The 21,203-nt window shown below is 49.9% G+C and overlaps 1 pseudogene; it reads left to right on the forward strand.

The window, feature by feature from the left end:
- Nucleotides 1–21,203, forward strand: part of LOC147118874 (uncharacterized) — a 71,162-nt pseudogene that overhangs the window by 15,285 nt on the left and 34,674 nt on the right.

Below are 21,203 nucleotides of genomic sequence, written 5' to 3' on the forward strand. Positions count from 1 at the left end.
AAGAGATCGTTTTTAAGAATCATCTTCAAGAAGGAGAGAGGCAGGTAGGTTTTCTGAATCCCAGACCTGCGGCCTCGGCAGCTGAAGGCACGGCCACCAATAGTGGAGCAATAAAAATCGGGGATGCTCAAGAGGCCAGAATTAGAGGAGCACAGATAATTTGGAGGGTTGTAGGGCTGGAGGAGGTTTCAGAGATGGGGAGGAGCAAGGCCATGGAGGGAATTGAAAACAAGGATGAATGTTTTAAATTTGAGGTGTTGCCGGATAGGGAGCCAGTGCAGGTCGGTGAGCACAGGGGTGATGGGTGAACGAGACTTGGTGTGAGTCAGGAGAGGGGCAGCAGAGTTCTGGAGGAGCTGAAGCTTACGGAGGGCAAAAGATGGGAGGCTGACTGGGAGAGCATTGGTATAGTCGAGTCTGGAGGCAACAAAGGCAGGGATGAGGGTTTTAGCAGCAGATGGGTGGAGGCAGAGGCGGAGTTAGGTAATGTTACAGAGCTGGAAGGAGGAGGCGTTGGTAACAGAGAGAATATGTGGTCGGAAGCTCAGCTCAGGGTCAAATGGGATGTCGAGGTTGTGAACAGTCTGGTTCAGTCTCAGACAGTCGGCAGGAAAGGGATGGAGGTGGTCACTCGGGAATGAGAGAGTGGCGGGGGCCTCGTAGGCCCGAGCATTAATCCACCCCCCGGGGAAAGGGTTCCCTCGGCCCGAGCATTAATCCACTTCCTGGGTAAGGGCTCCCTCGGCCCGAGCATTAATCCACCGCCCCCGGGGAAAAGGCTCCCTAGGCCTGAGCATTAATCCACCCCCTGGGTAAGGGCTCCCTCGGCCCGAGCATTAATCCACTTCCTGGGTAAGGGCTCCCTAGGCCCTAGCATTAATCCACTTCCTGGGTAAGGGCTCCCTCGGCCCGAGCATTAATCCACTTCCTGGGTAAGGGCTCCCTAGGCCCTAGCATTAATCCACTTCCTGGGTAAGGGTTCCCTAGGCCCGAGCATTAACCCACTTCCTGGGTAAGGGTTCCCTAGGCCCGAGCATTAACCCACTTCCTGGGTAAGGGTTCCCTAGGCCCGAGCATTAACCCACCCACTGGGTAATGATCCTGTAGCCCCGAGCATTAATCCACCGCCCCCGGGGAAAGGCTCCCTCCGCCCAAGCATTAACCCACTTCCTGGGTAAGGATCATGTAGTCCTGAGCATTAACCCACCCCTGGATAAGTGTCTTGGAGGCCCGAGCATTAATCCACCGCCCCCGGGGAAAGGGCTCCCTCGGCCGAAGCATTAACCCACCCCTGGATAAGAGTCTTGGGGGCCCGAGCATTAATCCACCCCCCCCGGGGAAGGGCTCTCTCGGCCCGAGCATTAATCCACTTCCTGGGTAAGGATCCTGTAGCCCTGAGCATTAATCCATCCCTGGGGGAAGGCCCCATAGGCCCCAGCATTAATCCACACCCTTAAATCCTACCCTCTGAATTCTGGTTTGTAGCCGCCTTTCCATCCATTCTGTTACCTGACCGTTGACCCCACACAGCCTGACCTTGGTCATCTTGTAGACCGTACATACTGCAGACACAGTGCACCAGTGGTGGAGGGGATAGATATTGTGGCAGATGCGCTGATGAAGTGGATTTCTCTATCCCGTGTGTTTTGGTGGATCGCTCGTGGTGTTTTTCACCTCTTTCCGCCTTGAAAAAAATTGCTGCCAGCTTATTAAAGCCATTAACAGCTTCTTATGTAGGACACAAAAAATGGTGCCTCGAAAGTTTCCCTCTAAATAACAGGACTGCACTGAACTTAGAAAACACAGTTAGTAAATATTTAGCAATTAAAGCAGACTGGGCGGGGCCTGAGGTTCGAGTTAATAACTGAAAAGTGGCGGCCAGCGTACATCACACGATGATGGAGGGCCCGGACATGTGGGTTTCTGTATAATTTATTCATTGATTTTGTTTATTGCCTCTCCGGCCCCAATCTCGATGGAATGATTTTAAAAAGGTTCGCTCACCAATTGGGGCTTTCAATGGCACGGTAGTTCCCCAGAGAGAAAAGAATGTTCCCATGAAACTAGAATTGTCTGTTCTGAAATTCTATCCTGTACTTATAGTGATGACTTTTGTAAACTTTTACAGGTATTTGAAGGCAGGAATTGCGGTCAGGAAACTCAAACCAAACATCACGTCAAGATCTGACAGAGTCACTCCATTCATCAGGACCTGAATATCATCGGCCTGTGAATGTGAAAGGAGAAATGTTTGTCTGTTCTGTCTGTTGGAAAAAATTTCAAACATCAGTGTGACTGGAAAAGCACCGAAACACACACCCGAGTGAGAGTGTTCCAGTGCACTGACTGTGGAAAGAGCATTAACCAGTTACACAGCCAGAAAAAAAGCATTGCACCATTCACAGCGGGGAGAAACCGTACACGTGTTGTGTGTGGATGAGGCATCAACTGATCATCCAACCTGGAGAGACACAAGGATACCTGCACCACGGAGAAACCATGGAAATGTGGGGACTGTGGGAAGGGATTCAGTTCCCCGTCCCAGCTGAAAACTCATCAACGCAGTCACACTGGGGAGGGACTGTTCACCTGCTCCGTGTGTGGGAAGGGATTCACTTGGCCATGCCACCTGATAAGACACCAGAGAGTTCACACTGATGAGAAACCTTTTAAATGCTCTGTCTGTGAGAACAACTTTAAAAGCTCAGAGGGACTGATTAGACACCAGCAAGTTCACACTGAAGTGAGACTATTCAGTTGCTCTCACTGCGAAAAGAGATTCAAGCACTCATTCAATCTCACTGAACACCAGTGTGTTCACACTGACGAGAGGCCTTTTCAATGCTCTGTCTGTGGGAACAGCTTTAAAAGCGCTGGTGAGCTGAGTAAACACCAGCGAGTTCACACTGGCGAGAGACATTTTAACTGCACTGACTGTGGAAACAGCTTTAAACGTGCTGCAGATCTGATTAGACACCAGCGAGTTCACACTGATGAGAGGCCTTTTAAATGCTTGGACTGTGGGAGCAGATTTAAATGCTCTGAGGGTCTGATTAATCACCAGCGAGTTCACACTGACGAGAGACCTTTTCAATGCTCTGACTGTGGGAACAGATTTAAAAGTGCTGCAGAGCTGATTAAACACCAGTGTGTTCACACTGATGAGAGACCGTTTCAATGCTCTGAATGTGGGAACAGCTTTAAACGCTCGACAGAGCTGGTGAGACACCAGCGAGTTCACTCTGGGGAGAGACCTTTGAAATGCTAGGACTGTGGGAAAAGCTTTAAACGCTCTGTGAGTCTGATTAAACACCAGCGAGTTCACACTGATGAGAGACCGTTTCAATGCTCTGAATGTGGGAACAGCTTTAAACGCTCGACAGAGCTGGTGAGACACCAGCGAGTTCACTCTGGGGAGAGACCTTTGAAATGCTAGGACTGTGGGAAAAGCTTTAAACGCTCTGTGAGTCTGATTAAACACCAGCGAGTTCACACTGATGAGAGACCGTTTAGTTGCTCTCACTGCGGGAAGAGGTTCAGGCGCTCATCCAGCCTTATGGCTCACCAGTGTGTTCACACGAGGGGTAGGCCATTCATCTGCTCCGTGTGTGCGAAGGAATTCACTCAGTCATCCAACCTGCTGGCACACCAGCGAGTTCACGTGTGACAGCAGGGGTTGGATTCTGCTGTTTTTTCTGCTGTTAATCACATCCAGGACTGAACCATGTTCACGCTGCTGGTGTTAATAACCCTTCTAACTGGGGTGGAATTTAATATTAAAAGAAAAGAAAGACTTACATTTATAAAGCACCTTTCACGATCACCGGATGTCCCAAAGCGCTTTGTAGCCAATGAAATACTTTTTTTTTTAAATGTAGTTACTGTTGTAATGTAGGAAATGTGACAGCCAATTTCGGCACAGCAAGCTCCCACAAACAGCAATGTGATAATGACCAGATAATCTGTTTTAGTGATGTTGATTCTGGATATATGCCAAATAAATCAGCTTTGTTTTAAACAGTGTGTCAATTCCTTGTTTTTTTCCATGATAAGAGGAGACTAATGGATTTCCTGCTACCAATTGTTCAATTTTTGGGCCTTTTCTCCAGTCTTACTCTAGAATTTTTAAGTTCCCATAAATTTGGTTACGATCATGGACAAGTCCCAGCTCCCCATATCTTTCAGGGAGCTTCTCCTAGCCTTGGTAGCCTAACTGTAAGATCCTGACCCGAATCACTAAAGTAATCCCTAACCCCAACCCCTGACTGTATCTCCCTAACCACAGTCCTCACGTCTCTCACTGATTCCTAAAGTGCCCGCTCGCAATAGTGATTGTGATGTCATCGTGGTGCAGTGGACAACGGCCATGTTATTTTTTAATATATAACTTACCAAGGCTTCTTCGGCAGCACCTCCCAAACCCGCGACCTCTTCCACCTAGAAGGACAAGGACAGCAAGTGCATGGGAACACCATCCCCTCCAAGTCACACACCATCCTGACTTGGAAGTATATCGCTGTTCCTTCATCGGAGCTGGGTCAAAATCCTGGAACTCCCTCCCTAACAGCACTGTGGGAGCACCTTCACCACATGGACTGCAGCGGTTCAAGAAGGAGGCTCACCACCACCTTCTCAAGGGCAACTAGGGATGGGCAATAAATGCTGGTCTTGCCAGCGACGCCCACATCCCATGAAATAATTTTTTTTATGTTTTCCTCACCTCACTTCCTGGTCCAAATGCGCCTCTTCTGTTCCTCAGCCGCTCCATTCACCCAAGACCCATCATATTATTTAGAGGCTGCTGATACGTAAAAAAGAATCAATTATCAGGAATGTTTTATAGCAAAATACTGCAGGTGTTGGAAATTCAAAATAACAACAGAAAATGCTGGAAAAACTCAGCAGGTCAGGCAACATCCGTGGAGAGAAATTTTAAGTTGACGTTTCGGGTCGAACCCTTCTTCAAAACTGGAAAGAAAAGAAATTAGATCGAAGGCAGGGCTGCGATCGGACAAAAGAAGTGAAAGAAACAAAAGAGCTAGACGAGATGGTAATAGGCTGAGATTAGGTGTAAAGTGTACTGGCAGGGCAAGAGATAGCTGCCAGGTGTGAGAGAGAAACAAAAGGAAAGGGGGGGGTGAAAGGAGTGGAAAAATTACAAGAAAAAATGAGTAATAGGGGCCGAGGTTATAATCTGAAATTGTTGAACTCGATATTGAGTCCGGAAGGCTGCAGAGTGCCTAATCGGAAGATGAGGTGCTGTTCCTCGAGTTTACATTGAGCTTCCATGGAACAATACAAGAGGCCAAGGATGGTGAGGTCCGAGTGGGAATGGAGCGGTGAATTAAAATGACAGGCGACCGGAAGCTCAGGGTCACCCTTAGGGACTGAACGGAGGTGTTCCGCAAAGCGGTCACCCAATCTGCGTTTGGTCTCCCCAATGTAGAGGAGATCGCATCGTGAGCAGCGAATACAGTATACTAGAATGCGAAAAGTACAAGTAACCACTGTCCAGGGCCCCAAACACCCCTTCCAGGTGAAACAGCGATTTACTTGTACTTCTCGCAATCTGGTATACTGTATTCGTTGCTCACGATGCGGTCTCCTCTACATTGGGGAGACCAAACACAGATTGGGTGACCGCTTTGCGGAACACCTCCGTTCAGTCCGTAAGGGTGACCCCGAGCTTCCTGTCGCCTGTCATTTTAATTCACCGCTCCATTCCCACTCGGACCTCACCGTCCTTGGCCTCTTGTATTGTTCCACGGAAGCTCACCGTAAACTCGAGGAACAGCACCTCATCTTCCGATTAGGCACTCTGCAGCCTTCCGGACTCAATATCGAGTTCAACAATTTCAGATTATAACCTCGGCCCCTATAACACATTTTTTCTTATAATTTTTCCACTCCTTTTGCCCCCCCCTTTCCTTTTGTTTCTCTCTCACACCTGGCAGCTATCTCTTGCCCTGCCAGTACACTTTACACCTAATCTCAGCCTATTACCATCTCGTCTAGCTCTTTTGTTTCTTTCACTTCTTTTGTCCGATCGCAGCCCTGCCTTCGATCTAATTTCTTTTCTTTCCAGTTTTGAAGAAGGGTTCGACCCGAAACATCAACTCAAATTTCTCTCCACGGATGTTGCCTGACCTGCTGAGTTTTTCCAGCATTTTCTGTTGTTAATCAGGAATGTCTTCACATCCTCAATGGCGGCAGTGGGTACCCAGAATGCCGCGCGGTTGGGAATACGCCCTGAGTGACGGGGGCCCGGTGCGCAGGCGCAGTAGTGCCGGGTTCCTGGGCCGCCTGGAGGAAGATGGCGGTCGGGACAGAGCGGACGCGGTAGGAGAGGGCGGGCGGACGCGGTGGGAGAATAAACCACAAGGCCGGCTTTATAATAAAGGGGCTGCGGCCTTAGAGCCGAATAACAGCCCCCGGGGTCGGGGTTCATCCAGCTGCGGGGCGGCGGCTGTGAGGCTTTCTCCCGCGGACAGAAGGAGGAAGTGGAGCCGCGGGTGGGCTGGGAAGCTTCATAAACACCCGGTGTAGGCCTCAGGCTCTGAATAAGAGCCCACAGGCCCCGGGTTTACCCCGCGGGGACAGGCCCGGCCGCCAGGGTCAGCGGGGTCACGGGCCGCCATCTTGGGCAGGGCGGGGTCACTGGCCGCCATCTTGGGCAGGGCAGGATTTATTTTATTTGTTTCTGGGATGTGGGCGTCACTGGCAAGGCCGGCATTTATTGCCCATCACTAGTTGTCGTGGAGACGGTGGTGGTGAGCCGCCTGCTTGAACCGCTGCAGTCCGTGTGGTGAAGGTCGTAGCGGTTTGTTACAACTGAGTGACTTGTTGGGCCATTTCAGAGGGCAGTTAAGAGTCAACCACATTGCTGTGGGTCTGGAGTCACCAATAGGCCAGACCGGGTAAGGACGGCAGATTTCCTTCCCGAAAGGACATTAGTGAACCAGATGGGTTTTTACGACAATCCGATAGTTTCATAGTCACCATTACTGATATTACCTTTTTGTTCCAGATTTATTGAATTAACTGAATTTAAATTCCCCAGCTGCCATGGTGGGATTTGAACTCCCGTCTCTGGATCATTTAACCAGGCCTCTGGATTACTAGTCCAGTGACATTATCACTCTGCTATTGTCCCCATATGCGCATGTTTGTGGAATTTGCTGCCCCAGAAAGCTGTGGAAGCTACATCATTAAATAAATTTAAAACAGAAACAGATAGTTTCCTAGAAGTAAAGGGAATTAAGGGTTACGGGGCGCGGGCAGGAAATTGGACATGAGTCTAGGTTCGGAATGGTCATGGCCCTGTGGGTAGTGGAGTGGGCCCAGGGGCCGTGTAGCCTGGTTCTGCTCCTACCGTGTCCTAATTCTGTGTTAGATTTCAGGAGATGGTTTTATTCCTGTTCCTGGCTGGGGTGGAGATCGCCTTTACAGAAGGTAAGTACTGTAGAAAATATAGGGACAGAGTGATCTCCTGGAAGAATTTCGATCGCCTAGATGGGTCGGAGAGGAATTTCCCAGATTTTTTTCTCCCAAATTGGCCATTGCGTCTTTATCTGGTTTTTCGCCTCTCCCGGGAGATCACATGGGTTCGGGTGGATGCAGAGTGATAGAAGATTTGAGGTTAGGATCAGATCAGCCATGATCTTATTGAATGGAGCAGGCTCGAGGGGCCGATTGGCCTACTCCTGCTCCTATTTCTTATGTTCTTATGTGTGGCCATTTTGGTGCAGGAACAGAGAGTGGGCGGGGCTTCAGGGTCCCAGTGACCAGGAGAGACAATCATTGACTCATTGATTTTATTCTCACTCTGCACACAGCGGGTGTAGAACTGAGCTCAACCAGAGCAGAGGGAGGGGGAAAACTGGGAATGGAGGAAAGAAATATTGGAGATGGTGCGATGGGTTTGGATTTCAGCACAGGGAGGAGGGAGAGTGTGTGGGATGGGGATTTACAGCTTTGGGGTTAAAATGTGTTATTTTGGTCATATTTCTAGATTTGCCATTTTCTGCCCACTGGGCAATCACAGTGCACTGACCAACACCTTCACTTGTCAGAATAGGGCAGGTGGAACCGAGCCAGAGGCAGCTCTGGGACTTCATCTTCTGAGCATTGGGTTGGGAAACAAGAATTCCATTGTTTATTGGGCCCTGGGCGAGCACTGCCCTCCCTCCCACAATTTTAATATTTTGATGCATCTGTCTATTTATATACTAGGAATGTTTTAATTGCTTTCACAGCAAAATGCATTTATTATTAAACCTTCACAGAAGGCAACTGTGGTAACAATTGAATAAAACTCAGAGAGTTGTCAGGATCTGGCACGCTCTTCCTGAAAAGGTCATGAGCTGATTGTATCAATGATTTTAAAAGGGAGTTGGGCGGGTACTTGAGGATGAGGATCTTACAGGGTTACGGACAGCAAGCAGGGATGTGGGACTAAGCACGACTGCTCATTCTAAGAGCCAGCACAGGCACGATGGGCCGAATGGCCTCCTTGGTGCTGTACGTTTCAATGATTCTATGAAAACTAACAGAACCAAACAAAGAAATGATCTTCCTTGGTTATTGATCATTTCACTAAATTTCAAGAGTACTCTATAAACCAACAACAATTTACATTTATAAAGAGCTTTTAAAACATTTACAGCAGCGTAATAAGACAATAATCGACACACATACATTGTTTGTGGTCCAGTGCACTGACACAAAGTTCCTTCACAACGGTAACAATTTTATTGCGGTTGCTGTGAAGGCTGCGCTCACTCTGCTCGTACACCTGGTCTCCAAAGGAGGCAAAACAGGACTAATGCTGCCGAGCTCAGCTCTTTTTGATCAGAAAACATCAACTGTTTAGCCTCGCCAGGAAATGCACCAAAGAGGCAGCAGTGCTCATTGGCTGCCCAGGAAAGTCCTGTTTAGATTAAACCCCTTCACCCAGAGAGTGCTGAGAATGTGGAACTTGCAGCCACAGGGAGTAGTTGAGGCGAAGAGCATGGATGTATTTAAGGGGAAGCTGGATAAACACATGGGAGAAAGGAATAGAAGGAGATGCTGATAGGGTGAGATGGAGAGAGATGGGAGGAGGCTCGTGTGGAGCATAAACACCGCACGGACCAGTTGGGCCGAATGGCCTGTTTCTGTGCTGTACAATCTGTGTAATTCTATGTAATAAGAGAGGAAAGAATGTTCCATAGAAACTAGAATTATCTGTTCTGCATTTTAATCCTGAACTTACAGTGATGCCTTTTGTAAACTGCTTTTACAGGGAATATCATCAGCCTTTGAATGTGGAAGGAGAAATGTTTGCCTGTATTGTCTGTGGGAAAAAATTTCAAAGATCAGTGTGACTGGAAAAGCACCGAGACACACACATCCGAGTGAGAGTGTTCCAGTGCACTGACTGTGGAAAGAGCTTTAACCAGTTACACAGTCTGAAAAAACATCGCACCATTCACAGTGAGGAGAAACCGTGCACGTGTTCTGTGTGTGGACGAGGCTTCAACCGATCGTCCAACCTGGAAAGACACAAGGACACCTGCACCATGGAGAAACCATGGGAATGTGGGGACTGTGGGAAGGGATTCAGCTCCCCATCCCAGCTGGAAACTCATCGACGCAGTCACACCGGGGAGAGGCCGTTCACCTGCTCCGAGTGTGGGAAGGGATTCAGTCAGTCATCCCACCTTCTGACACACCAGCGAGTTCACACAGAGGAGAGACCATTCAGTTGCTCTCACTGTGGGAAGAGGTTCAGGCAGTCATCTCACCTCATTGCACACCAGCGCACTCACACTGGTGAGAGGCCGTTCACCTGCCCTGTGTGTGGGAACGGATTCACTAATTCATCCACCCTGCTGTTACACCAGCACATTCACACTGCAGAGAGGCCATTTACCTGCCCTGTGTGTGAGAAGGGATTCAGTAATTCCTCAGACCTTCTGAGACACCGGCGCATTCACACTGGGGAGATGCCATTCACCTGCTCCGTGTGTGGGAAGGGATTCTCTCATTCATCCAACCTGCTGACACACCAGCGAGTTCACACTGGGGAGAGGCCGTTCACCTGCTCCGTGTGTGGGAAGGGATTCAATCAGTCATCCAACCTGCGGACACACCAGCGAGTTCACACTGGGGAGATGCCATTCACCTGCTCCGTGTGTGGGAAGGGATTCTCTCATTCATCCCACCTGCTGAGACACCAGCGAGTTCACACTGGGGAGAGGCCATTCACCTGCTCCGTGTGTGGGAAGGGATTCACTTGGTCATCCAACCTGCTGAGACACCAGCGAGTTCACAAGTGACTGCAGAGGTTGGATTTTGCTGTTACTGCTGCTGTTAATCACATCCAGGACTGAACCTTGTTCATTCTGACAGTTGGGGTTTGTTTCTGCTGATGTTAGTAACCCCTATAACTGGGCTGCAGTTTAATATTCTGGATATATAGCTGTTTGAGTTGTCGGGGCTGCAGTGTTCGTTTAAGAACCGCTGTCTGAACTTTCCCCTTAATTTCTGATGAGAGTCCCTGAATTATTTTAAAATAAAATTATGAACTTTTACTTCAATCCTAAATTGATATTTGGTACAAAATCTACAATTCAGTGTCTGAAAGGTTCCACTGATTAACATCTCCAATTAGAAAGTGCTGATTTATCCTTGCTGACAATTCTTACTGACTTGCACATTACACACAGTGGCACCTCCATTATCCACCAGAAAGAAGGGGAATGGGAATTGGTGGAGAATCGAGAGTCCCCAAATGTTGCCCCTCCCGTCTGGTACAGCAATCCCCTCGGCACGGGAATGGAGACAAGTCCAGTTATAGTAACAGGATGAGTTAAAGGTATTTACTCAGACGGGCGGAAGGTGGGAAGTGGTGTTCCATGGGGATCGGTGCTGGGACCACTGTTGTTCACCATTTACATGAATGATTTGGACTTGAGAATCAGAAGTACAATTTCAAAATTTGCAGATGACACTAAATTGGGGGATGTAGTTAATACTGAGGAAGACTGCAATAACATCCTTGTAGAATTATTCAGTTGTGTTCAGTAAATAGCAGCATCTTTTAATTTGCTTTGACTGATCACATCACTATATAGTTATGTGAAAAACAGAAATCATTAACAGCTCCCAATTTCAGAATTGTCAGATTCAAACTCAACTTCTTCCAAGTACAATCTAACATTTCAAAAATTGTAATGGATGTAGGCGAGCTATTAGGACTGTTGTCTAACACAATCCAAACACAGTGACACACAGACAGATGGGCAGGTGTAGCTTCACAGCGAATCCTTTCAAGCCTCACTAAAAAGTGGCAGACTGGCAATCCATTGTTCACTAATGGAGTTGTGATCTTTGTAAATTAAGAAAGGAAATGCATGGAAATGTGTCAGAGTTGATTAACAAAGTGGGGCATCATCTCCCTTTGATTTCTATTTCTGACACCAGGCAACAGAAAAAGGTCATTACAACACGACATAAACAGACTCTTCAGGTGTGAGACATCAGACTTCAGAACAACACGTCTGCCAGCTCTGGCCACAAACCTCAGTACAGTCAACCTTTCAGCAGCTGCAGCCCTGATTAAATAACTAGTAGTTTAACATGTCTAGTAGAGCTTTTGTATCAAAATAGAAGGAATGTATTTGTGACACACACACAATTAATAATTACATCACAATGTGATTGTGAGGATCGATTATCGCCTCTTGATACCTTCCATGCCCACCGGTCAAGGAAGGTATCAAGTGAACCGGTGGACACCGCCTGCTCCCTCTCCAGGGCCACCCGGGCAGGGACAAGACCATGGGAGAGAGGCAGGCAACCAGAGTGACCCCCCCATGGGCCCCGCCCATCCTGGGCCTACAAATTGCTGTTTTCGCCAGGCCTAAGAGCAGGTCCAGGAGAAGATCCTCCGACTTACCCACCCCCCTCCACACCGGGCGGCCAAAGATTAGGAGCGTGGGGCTAAAGTGTAACCAAGAGTTGAGGAGCAGCCCCTTCAGGTAACTATACAGGGGCTGCAACCTCTCACACTGAATATATACACGGCCCATGGACTCCTCTAGGCCACAGAAACCACATCTGGCCTTGGAGTCCGGAAAGGAGCTTAAAAACTGCACACGACAGCTCCTTGTGACAGTCTCCACCCCAGATCCCCAATGGTGCAGGGAAGGACCCCTGCGTAGAGAGCCCTCCACTGGGGAACCTCGCCTCCGCCGGACAGCAAGATGACCCACCAGTCTGATTGAGATTGGGCAATAAACTAAATTAATAAATAAATGATACAGAAACCCGAGTCCCCGGGTCCTCAGCCCTGGTGTGAAGTACGCTGGCCACCAATTTTCCGTTACTAACTCGCACCTCAGGCCCTGCCCAGTGTGGTTTAATTACTAAATGTTTTCTAACTCGGGTTCAGGCCTGTCATTCTGAGGGAAACAAGGCCTCATTTATTGGTGTGTCCCCCCCGAGTGGCTGTTAATGGCTTTAATAAACTGGCAGCAAGATTTTTTAAAGGTGGAAAGAGGTGAAAAACGCCACCAGCGATGCCTCAAAACTCACGGACAGAGAAATCCACTTCATCAGCGCCCCTGCCACAGGACTCAATATCCACCCCCTCCACCACTGGTGCACTGTGCAGTATGTACGGTGTCTGCAGTATGTACGGTCTGCAAGATGACCACAGTCAGGCCTTGTGGAGTCAAAGGTCAGGCAGCAGAATGGATGGAAAGATCGCAACAAACTTCCCTTAACTCCAACCCTCTGATTTCTGTTTTGTAACCATCTTTCCATCCATTCTGCTGCCTGGTCCTTCACTCCACACGGCCTGACCTGGGTCAGCTTGTCAATCTTACAAACTGTTTATGGATAGCAAGCTGGTTACAAAACAGGTAACAGAGAGTAGGGGTTGGGAGTAGCTACTCAGACTGTCAAAAGGTGGGAAGTGGTGTTCCACAGGGATTGGTGCTGGGACCACTGTTGTTCACCATTTACAGAAACGTTTTGGACTCGGGAATTGAAAGTACAATTTCAAAATTTGTCGATGACACCAAATTGGGAGGTAGAGTTAATACTGAGGAAGACAAAATGCAAGAAGATATTAATAAATTTCAGAATGGGCGTGTAATTGGCAAATGAATTTCACGATAGATCAGTGTGAGGTGGTGTGTTTTGGTGGGAAGAATAAGGAGGCCACACACTACTTGGACAACAAGGGGGAGAAATTGGGTTGCTTTGCGCCTCCTGTGATATTCAGCGGGAGGTTAGCGGCGGCGGTAGCCGGTAGCGCCCCGTGACACTGCACCGCCGGCAATGACGTCATCGCCATGCGCAGCACCCCGGCTGCAACCTTGGATTGCGACCCCTGAACTATCGCCGGACGATATGTCCGACAGGGTCAGGGGTCGTTCCTGCAGCCGCAGTGCCGCCACTTAAAGGGTAGGTGTTGGGCGGCAACTTTTTATTTTGGCCGACTCCCAGCACCTGCCCCCTTCCCCTTCTTCGGGGTGTCAGCCGCGATCGCTCAGCCCGACGCTCCTCTTGATCCGACACCTCGCTCCCCGGTGGTCCAGCAGGGCCCTGGTGTGCGCAGTGCTAGGCCCCTCCCCTTTAATCAGGGAGGGAGGTCTGCTATGACACAGTGCTATGTGCCGATGGGCGTGGCGCTGTTACATGAAGCGCCGTGAAATTCACTGGTAGCGCCTCAAGAGGGAGGGGAGCGCTTCCAGTAGCACCCCGCCTCCTGCCTAGGGCGCTACCACTGAATTTAATGCACAGGGGCACTAACTTTTTCGGGGCGCCAAAATTAGCCCCGGCGACGTTAGCGACCCAAAGGGGGGGCCACTGAATTTTCCCCTAAGAGTCCACATGGGCTGGAGGAGCAGAGGGATCCAGGGATACAGATACACAAATCACTAAAAGTAGCGACACACGTTAATAAGGCCATTAAAGAAAAAGCACTGGGGTACATTCCTAAAGGAGCCTTCTGTTCCATGCCTAGGAGCTCTGAACCATGGCAGAGAGCGGCTGGGACATGTTTCTCACACGCCTCGAGATTAACCCACACGGGGACTTTGCTGTCGGTGAAGAGAGACGAGAAAGACCAAAGTGTCGTTTGCCCCTCTCAGTGTGGCCCTGAAGGACTGTGTCCAGGCTGAAGTTCTGTTCCCACCGTACGATCCCCAGATTGTCCTTTCTGAGATCCAGCCAGGTGATGCTAAACACACAGGTGGGAAAGACAAAAATCTACAACAATGTGTTTAAAACAAAGCTGGTTTATTTGACATATATCGAGGATATAAAACTCCAGCCCAGTTACAAGAGTTATCAACATCAGCAGAAACAAACCCCAACTGTCAGAATGAACATGGTCCAGTCCTGGATGTGATTAACAGCAGCAATAACAACAGAATCCAACCCATGCAGTCACTTGTGAACTCACTGGTGTCTCAGCAGGCTGGATGAATGAGTGAATCCCTTCCCACACTCAGAGCAGGTGAACTGTCTCTCCCCAGTGTGAACTCGCTGGTGTCTCAGCCAATGCTTTTTGCTTTTAAATCTCTTCTCACAGTCAGAACATTTAAAAGCTCTCTTATCAGTGTGAACAAGTTGGTGTTCCTGCAGGTCGGATGAATTAGTGAATCCCTTCCCACACTCAGAGCAGGTGAACGGCCTCTCCCTGGTGTGAACTCGCTGGTGTCTCAGCAGGTGAGATGAATTAGTAAATCACTTCCCACACTCAGAGCAGGTGAACGGCCTCTCCCCAGTGTGAATGTGCTGGTGTCTCAGTAGGTGAGATGAATTAGTGAATCCCTTCCCACACTCAGAGCAGGTGAACGGCCTCTCCCCAGTGTGACTGCGCTTGTGTGTCGATAGGCCAGAGGATTGGCTGAAGCCTCGTCCACACACAGAACACGTGTATGGTTTTGAGCTCAATGAATCTGGTCATTTGTGGAGCCGGCACTAGAAAAAAGTGACCATGAAAGCTGCCGGATTGTCATAAAAACCCAACTGGTTCACTAATGTCCCTCAGGGAAGGGAATCCCCCACCTGGTCTGGGCCTTCACACGACTCTGGCCTCTATGGGAGGAGAGAGAGAGGTGGGAGTGGGAGGGGTCGAAGGAGATGGACTTTATACATCTGCAACTTGACCAGAACTTTGACAGAACCTCCAAAACCCGAGACCTCCACCACCTAGAAGGACAAGGGCAGCTGTTGCATGGGAGCACCATCACCTCCAAGTTACTCTCCAAGTCACACACCATCCTGACTTAGACATATTCATCGTTGCTGGGTCAAAATCCTGGAATTCCTTACCTAACAACATTGTGGGAGTACCTTCACCACACGGACTGCAGCAGTTCAAGAAGGCGACTCACCACCACCTTCTCAACGGGACACTGGGGATTGGCCATATTTGCTGCTCTTGCGAGCGGCGCCCACATCCCAAGAATGAATTAAAGCAAACCTGTAGATGTAAACTGGATTAAAAGCCTGTACAGAAATACTTGTTCCTAAAACAATACTCTTTTACATTGTAGGGACAGTGTCTGTTTAACAACCTAATCTCCCCTAGAATCCCCACCTCCCTTGACAGTCTTACATTGGAAATTGTTGGGTCCTCCTGGGCTCAGAAGTACTGGGGGTTAAACCCAGCAGCTTCTCCTCCATCTCCACTCCAGCTCAAACTGATGCAACAAAAAGACCTACACAGGCGGCCAGGGACCTACCTTCCGTCAGCCTGCAATAAAACTCTTCCTGACAGCCGCTGACTAATGGCGGCCGCAGCACCCACAATTCCCAGTGCCCCAGAAACCGCTCTATCCAACGCACTGATTTCCCCGCTGAGAGTGCGCATGCTCCCCGGGGCCGCGGGCCATTCTGGGAGCCTGGCTCCTGTCCTTTTCCCAAGTCGAACTTGGTGGAACTGGCTGAAGAAACCGGGAAGTGGTGGCTCGGATGGGGGAGGCGCTGCACCCTGGGTTTCCTGGTGCCGAGTCCTGGCCGCATGTCCGCCGGGCCCGGCTGCTCTGATTCTGATTGAGGTTTTTGATGAGGTAACAGAGAGGGTTGATGAGGGCAATGTGGTTAACGTGGTGTACCTGGATTTCCAAAAGGCATTCGACAAGGGCCACATAATAGACTTGCCAGTAAAGTTGAAGCCCACGGAATAAAAGGGACAGTGGCAGCATGGATACAAAATTAGCTAAGTGACAGAAAACAGAGAGTAGTGGTGAATGGTTGTTTTTTGGACTGGAGGAAGGTACACAGTGGTGTTCCCCAGGGGTCGGTACTAGGATCACTGCTTTACTTGATATATATTAATGACTTAGACTTGGGTGAACAGAGCAAAATTTCAAAATATGCAGATGACACAAAACTTGGAAGTATAGTGAACAGTGGGGAGGATAGTGATAGACTTCAAGAGGACATAGACAGGCTGGTGGAATGGGCAGACACATGGCAGATTAAATTTAACGCAGAAAAGTGTGAAGTGATACATTTTGGTAGGAAGAACGAGGAGAGGCAATATAAACTAAAGGGTACAATCCTAAAGTGGGTGCATGAACAGAGAGGCCTGGGGGTATGTGTGCACAAATTGTTGAAGGTGGCAGGGCAGGTTGAGAAAGCGGTTAAAAAAGCATACGGGATCCTGGGCTTTATAAATAGAGGCATAGAGTCCAAAAGCAAGGAAGTTATGATGAACCTTTATAAAACAGTGGTTCGGCCTCAACTGGAGTATTGTGTCCAATTCTGGGCACCGCACTTTATGAAGGATGACAAGACCTTAGAGATGGTGTAGAATAGATTTACAAGAATGATTGCAGGAATAAGGGATGAGGGACTTCAGTTACGTGGATAGACTGGAGAAGCTGGGGTGGTTCACCTTAGAGCAGAGACGGTTGAGAGGAGATTTAAGAGCGTGTTCAAAATCATGAGGGTTCTGGACAGAGTAGATAGAGAGAAACTGTTCCCATTGGCGGAAGGGTCGAGAACCAGAGGACACAGATTTAAGGTGATTAGCAGAAGAACCAAAGGCGACATGAGGAAAAACTTTTTTAAGCAGCGAGTGGTTAGGATCTGGAATGCACTGCCTGAAAGGGTGGTGGAGGCAGATTCAATCACGGCTTTCAAAAGGGAATTGGATAAGTACCTGAAGTAAAGACATTTGCAGGGTTACGGGGAAAGGGTGGGGAGTGGGACTAGCTGAAGTGGTCTTGCAGAGAGCCGGCACGGGCTCGAAGGGCCAAATGGCCTCCTTCTGTGCTGTAACCATTTTATGATTCTATAAAATATTAGAAAGTTTGTGCCACAGAAGCACGAGGTTTATCTGCTTTTATTGATGAATTAAAAAAGTCTCTATTAAAACCTGAGCCAGTGTGTTGTGAGACAAAGAGCCTTGTGTCCAATAAGGGGAATAAAGGCCCACAGCCTCCTCTGGCGCCGGGCCCTGAACAAGGGACTGGAGAAACTCGCTGCCCTGCGGATCAGACAATCAGCCGGCGCTAGTCCCGCCCCTCGGGCTCCCCGATTGGTTGGAGGACCCGCCGCCGGCTCGCTCCTCCAGCCCCGCCCCGCTCGCTCCCTATTGGTCGGAAGCTCACGTCAATCAGGCCGCGGGCCCGGGTCACGTGTCCTCGAGGAGATCACATGCACCATCCAACTGACGCCGCTCAGTCCGGGGCCTCGCGGACCCTCAGGTTTTTCTATTTCTCTTTATTCTCTCCCAATCCACCCCTCCCCCCAACCCCGCGCGATTCTCCACCCAATCGGAACGGAGAAAACTCACTTTGCGTCACCGATCACGACTCTGGAAATGACACCAAGGCCTTTCCCCGGAATGCCCTGCGCCGACTCCGTCCGACAGGGTCCGAGTACGCAGGCACAGCTCCGAGTGGGGGAGGGGGTTGGTCTCCTCTGGGCATGCGCGGTTGTTACCCTTGGTGACCGGGAGTGGTTGCTGTGCCAGACTTGGCACAAACCGCCGTCCCGTGTGCGCATGCGCGGACTCTCGACTGTCAATCAACCATCAGCCAGAAGAGGTCGCTGGTGAGACCAGTGAAGAAAGAAAGACTTGCATTTATATAGCGCCTTTCACCACCGCCGGACATCCCAAAGTGCTTTACAGCCAATGAAGTACTTTTGAAGTGTAGTCACTGTTGTCATGCAGGAAACGTGGCAGTCAATTAGCGCACAGCAAGGTCCCACAAACAGCAATCTGATAATGACCAGATAGTCTTATCTTTTTGTTATGTTAATTGAGGGATAAACATTGGCTAGGACACCGGGGAGAACTCCCCTGCTCTTTCCCACATTACAACAGTGACTACACTCCAAAAGTACTTCATTGGCTGTAAAGCACTTCAAGACGTCTGCTGGTCATGAAAGGCACTATATAAATGCAAGTCTTTCTTTCTCAAAATAGTGTCATGGGATCTTTTACATCCACCTGAGAGAGCAGACGGGGCCTCAGTTTAACGTCTCATCCGAAAGATGGCACCTCCGACAGTGTCGCACTCGCTCAGCACTGCACTGGAGGGTCAGCCTAGATTTTTGTGCTCAAGTCTCTGGGCTGGGACTTGAACCCACAACTTTCTGACTCAGAGGCGAGAGTGCTACCAACTGAGTCACTGGCTGACACTAAAGAACAAGCAGTTCTGACGACAGGTCATCGACCTGAAACGTTAACTCTGTTTCTGTCTCCATAGATGCTGCCTGACCTGCTGAGTATTTCCAGCATTTTCTGTTTTTATTAAGGAAACGAGGGAGTGATTGCTGACAGGAAGAATGTTGGGTCGTCCTGTGCATGCGCACCTCCCTGGCGGCTGAGGCGAAACACCGACTCGCCCCCACCTGAGCCACGCACGCATACCAGATGTTGCGGCTCCGCATGTGCGCCCGATGTTCCAACCGCGGGGTTTTGTGCGCTGAGCATGCGCATTGCGGACCGATTGGGACAGGCGATTGTGGAGGAGGAGGGAGAGCGCGGGGGCCATGAGCACATGCGCGGGACTCAGAGTCAACAGAGCGCTTTCTGGAGCGCGGGGGCTTGTGGGTATTACAGCCGCCATTACTGCTGATCCTTTCAACCAACCTGTGCAGAAGCAGGAGCCTGAAAATCAGCTTCAATGCCCCTAGGCTCGGAAAGGGGAAAATTAAACAACAGTTTGCCTCTGATCCTTTTCTGAACTCAATTTATGGGGTTATAGAAGTGGAGCAGTTACAGACGGGAAGCTCAGACGAAACATCACATCAAGATCTGACAGAGTCGCTCGATTCATCCGGACCTGAATATCATCGGCCTTTGCACATGGAAGGAGAAAGCAGCGATCGCAGTGATGACAAACCGCACACGTGTTCGGTGTGTGGACGTGGATTCATCCAATTGCCTGACCTGGTGAGACACATGCACCATCACACTGGGGAGAAACCGGGTAAAGGATTCAGTTCCCCGTCTGCATTGGAAGTTCAACGGCGCAGTCGCACCAGGGACAGTCTGTTCACCTGCTCTGTGTGTGGAAAGGGATTTGTTCATCCCACCTGCAAACACACCAGCGAGTTCACACTGACGAGAGACCATTTCAGTGTTCTGACTGCGGGAAGAGCTTTAAAAGCTTCGGGGAGCTGAAGCGACACCAGCGAGTTCACACTGGGGGAGAGGCAGTTCACCTGCTCCAAGTATGGGAATGGATTCACTCAGTCATCCAACCTGCAGAGACATCAGCGCCTCCACACTGGGGAGAGGATATTCATCTGCCCCGAATGTGGGAAGGGATTCACTGTTTCATCCACCCTGCAGACACACCAGCGAGTTCACACTGATGAGAGATCCTTTAAATGTTCTGACTGTGGGAAAAGCTTTAAAAGCTCCGGGCGTTAAAGTCGCCAAGGAGGATCAGCTTGTTGCCCGTTGGGACTCGGGTCAGGGATTGTTCGAGGCTGGAGTAGAATTCCTCTTTGGTCTCGTCTGTGGCTTCCAGTGTTGGGGCGTATGCACTGATGACCGTGGCACACTGGTTCTGGGCTAGGGTGTCAGTGTTGGGGTGTACGCACTGATGACTGTAGCACACTGGTTCTGGGCTAGGGTGTCAGTGTTGGGGTGTACGCACTGATGACCGTAGCACACTGGTTCTGGGCTAGGGTGTCAGTATTGGGGCGTACGCACTGATGACCGTAGCACACTGGTTGTGGGCTAGGGTGTCAGTGTTGGGGTGTATGCACTGATGACTGTAGCACACTGGTTCTGGGCTAGGGTGTCAGTGTTGGGGTGTACGCACTGATGACCGTAGCACACTGGTTCTGGGCTAGGGTGTCAGTGTTGGGGTGTACGCACTGATGACCGTAGCACACTGGTTCTGGGCTAGGGTGTCAGTATTGGGGCGTACGCACTGATGACCGAAGCACACTGGTTCCGGGCTAGGGTGTCAGTGTTGGGGCGTACGCACTGATGACCGAAGCACACTGGTTCCGGGCTAGGGTGTCAGTGTTGGGGTGTACGCACTGATGACCGAAGCACACTGGTTCCGGGCTAGGGTGTCAGTGTTGGGGTGTACGCACTGATGACCGAAGCACACTGGTTCCGGGCTAGGGTGTCAGTGTTGGGGTGTACGCACTGATGAATGAAGCACACACTGGTTCCGGGCTAGGGTGTCAGTGTTGGGGTGTACGCACTGATGACTGTAGCACACTGGTTCTGGGCTAGGGTGTCAGTGTTGGGGTGTACACACTGATGACCGAAGCACACTGGTTCCGGGCTAGGGTGTCAGTGTTGGGGTGTACGCTCTGATGACCGTAGTACACTGGTTCTGGACTAGGGTGTCAGTGTTTGGGTGTACACACTGATGACCATAGCACACTGGTTCCGGGCTAGGGTGTCAGTGTTGGGGTGTACGCACTGATGACCGTAGCACACTGGTTCCGGGCTAGGGTGTCAGTGTTGGGGTGTACGCACTGATGACCGAAGCACACTGGTTCCGGGCTAGGGTGTCAGTGTTGGGGTGTACGCACTGATGACCATAGCACACTGGTTCCGGGCTAGGGTGTCAGTGTTGGGGTGTACGCACTGATGACCGAAGCACACTGGTTCCGGGCTAGGGTGTCAGTGTTGGGGTGTACGCACTGATGACTGTAGCACACTGGTTCCGGGCTAGGGTGTCAGTGTTGGGGTGTACGCACTGATGACTGTA

Source organism: Somniosus microcephalus, chromosome 4, assembly GCF_052327205.1.
Source record: "Somniosus microcephalus isolate GS21.2 chromosome 4, FLI_Smic_1.0, whole genome shotgun sequence".
Taxonomy (NCBI): Eukaryota; Metazoa; Chordata; class Chondrichthyes; order Squaliformes; family Somniosidae; genus Somniosus; species Somniosus microcephalus.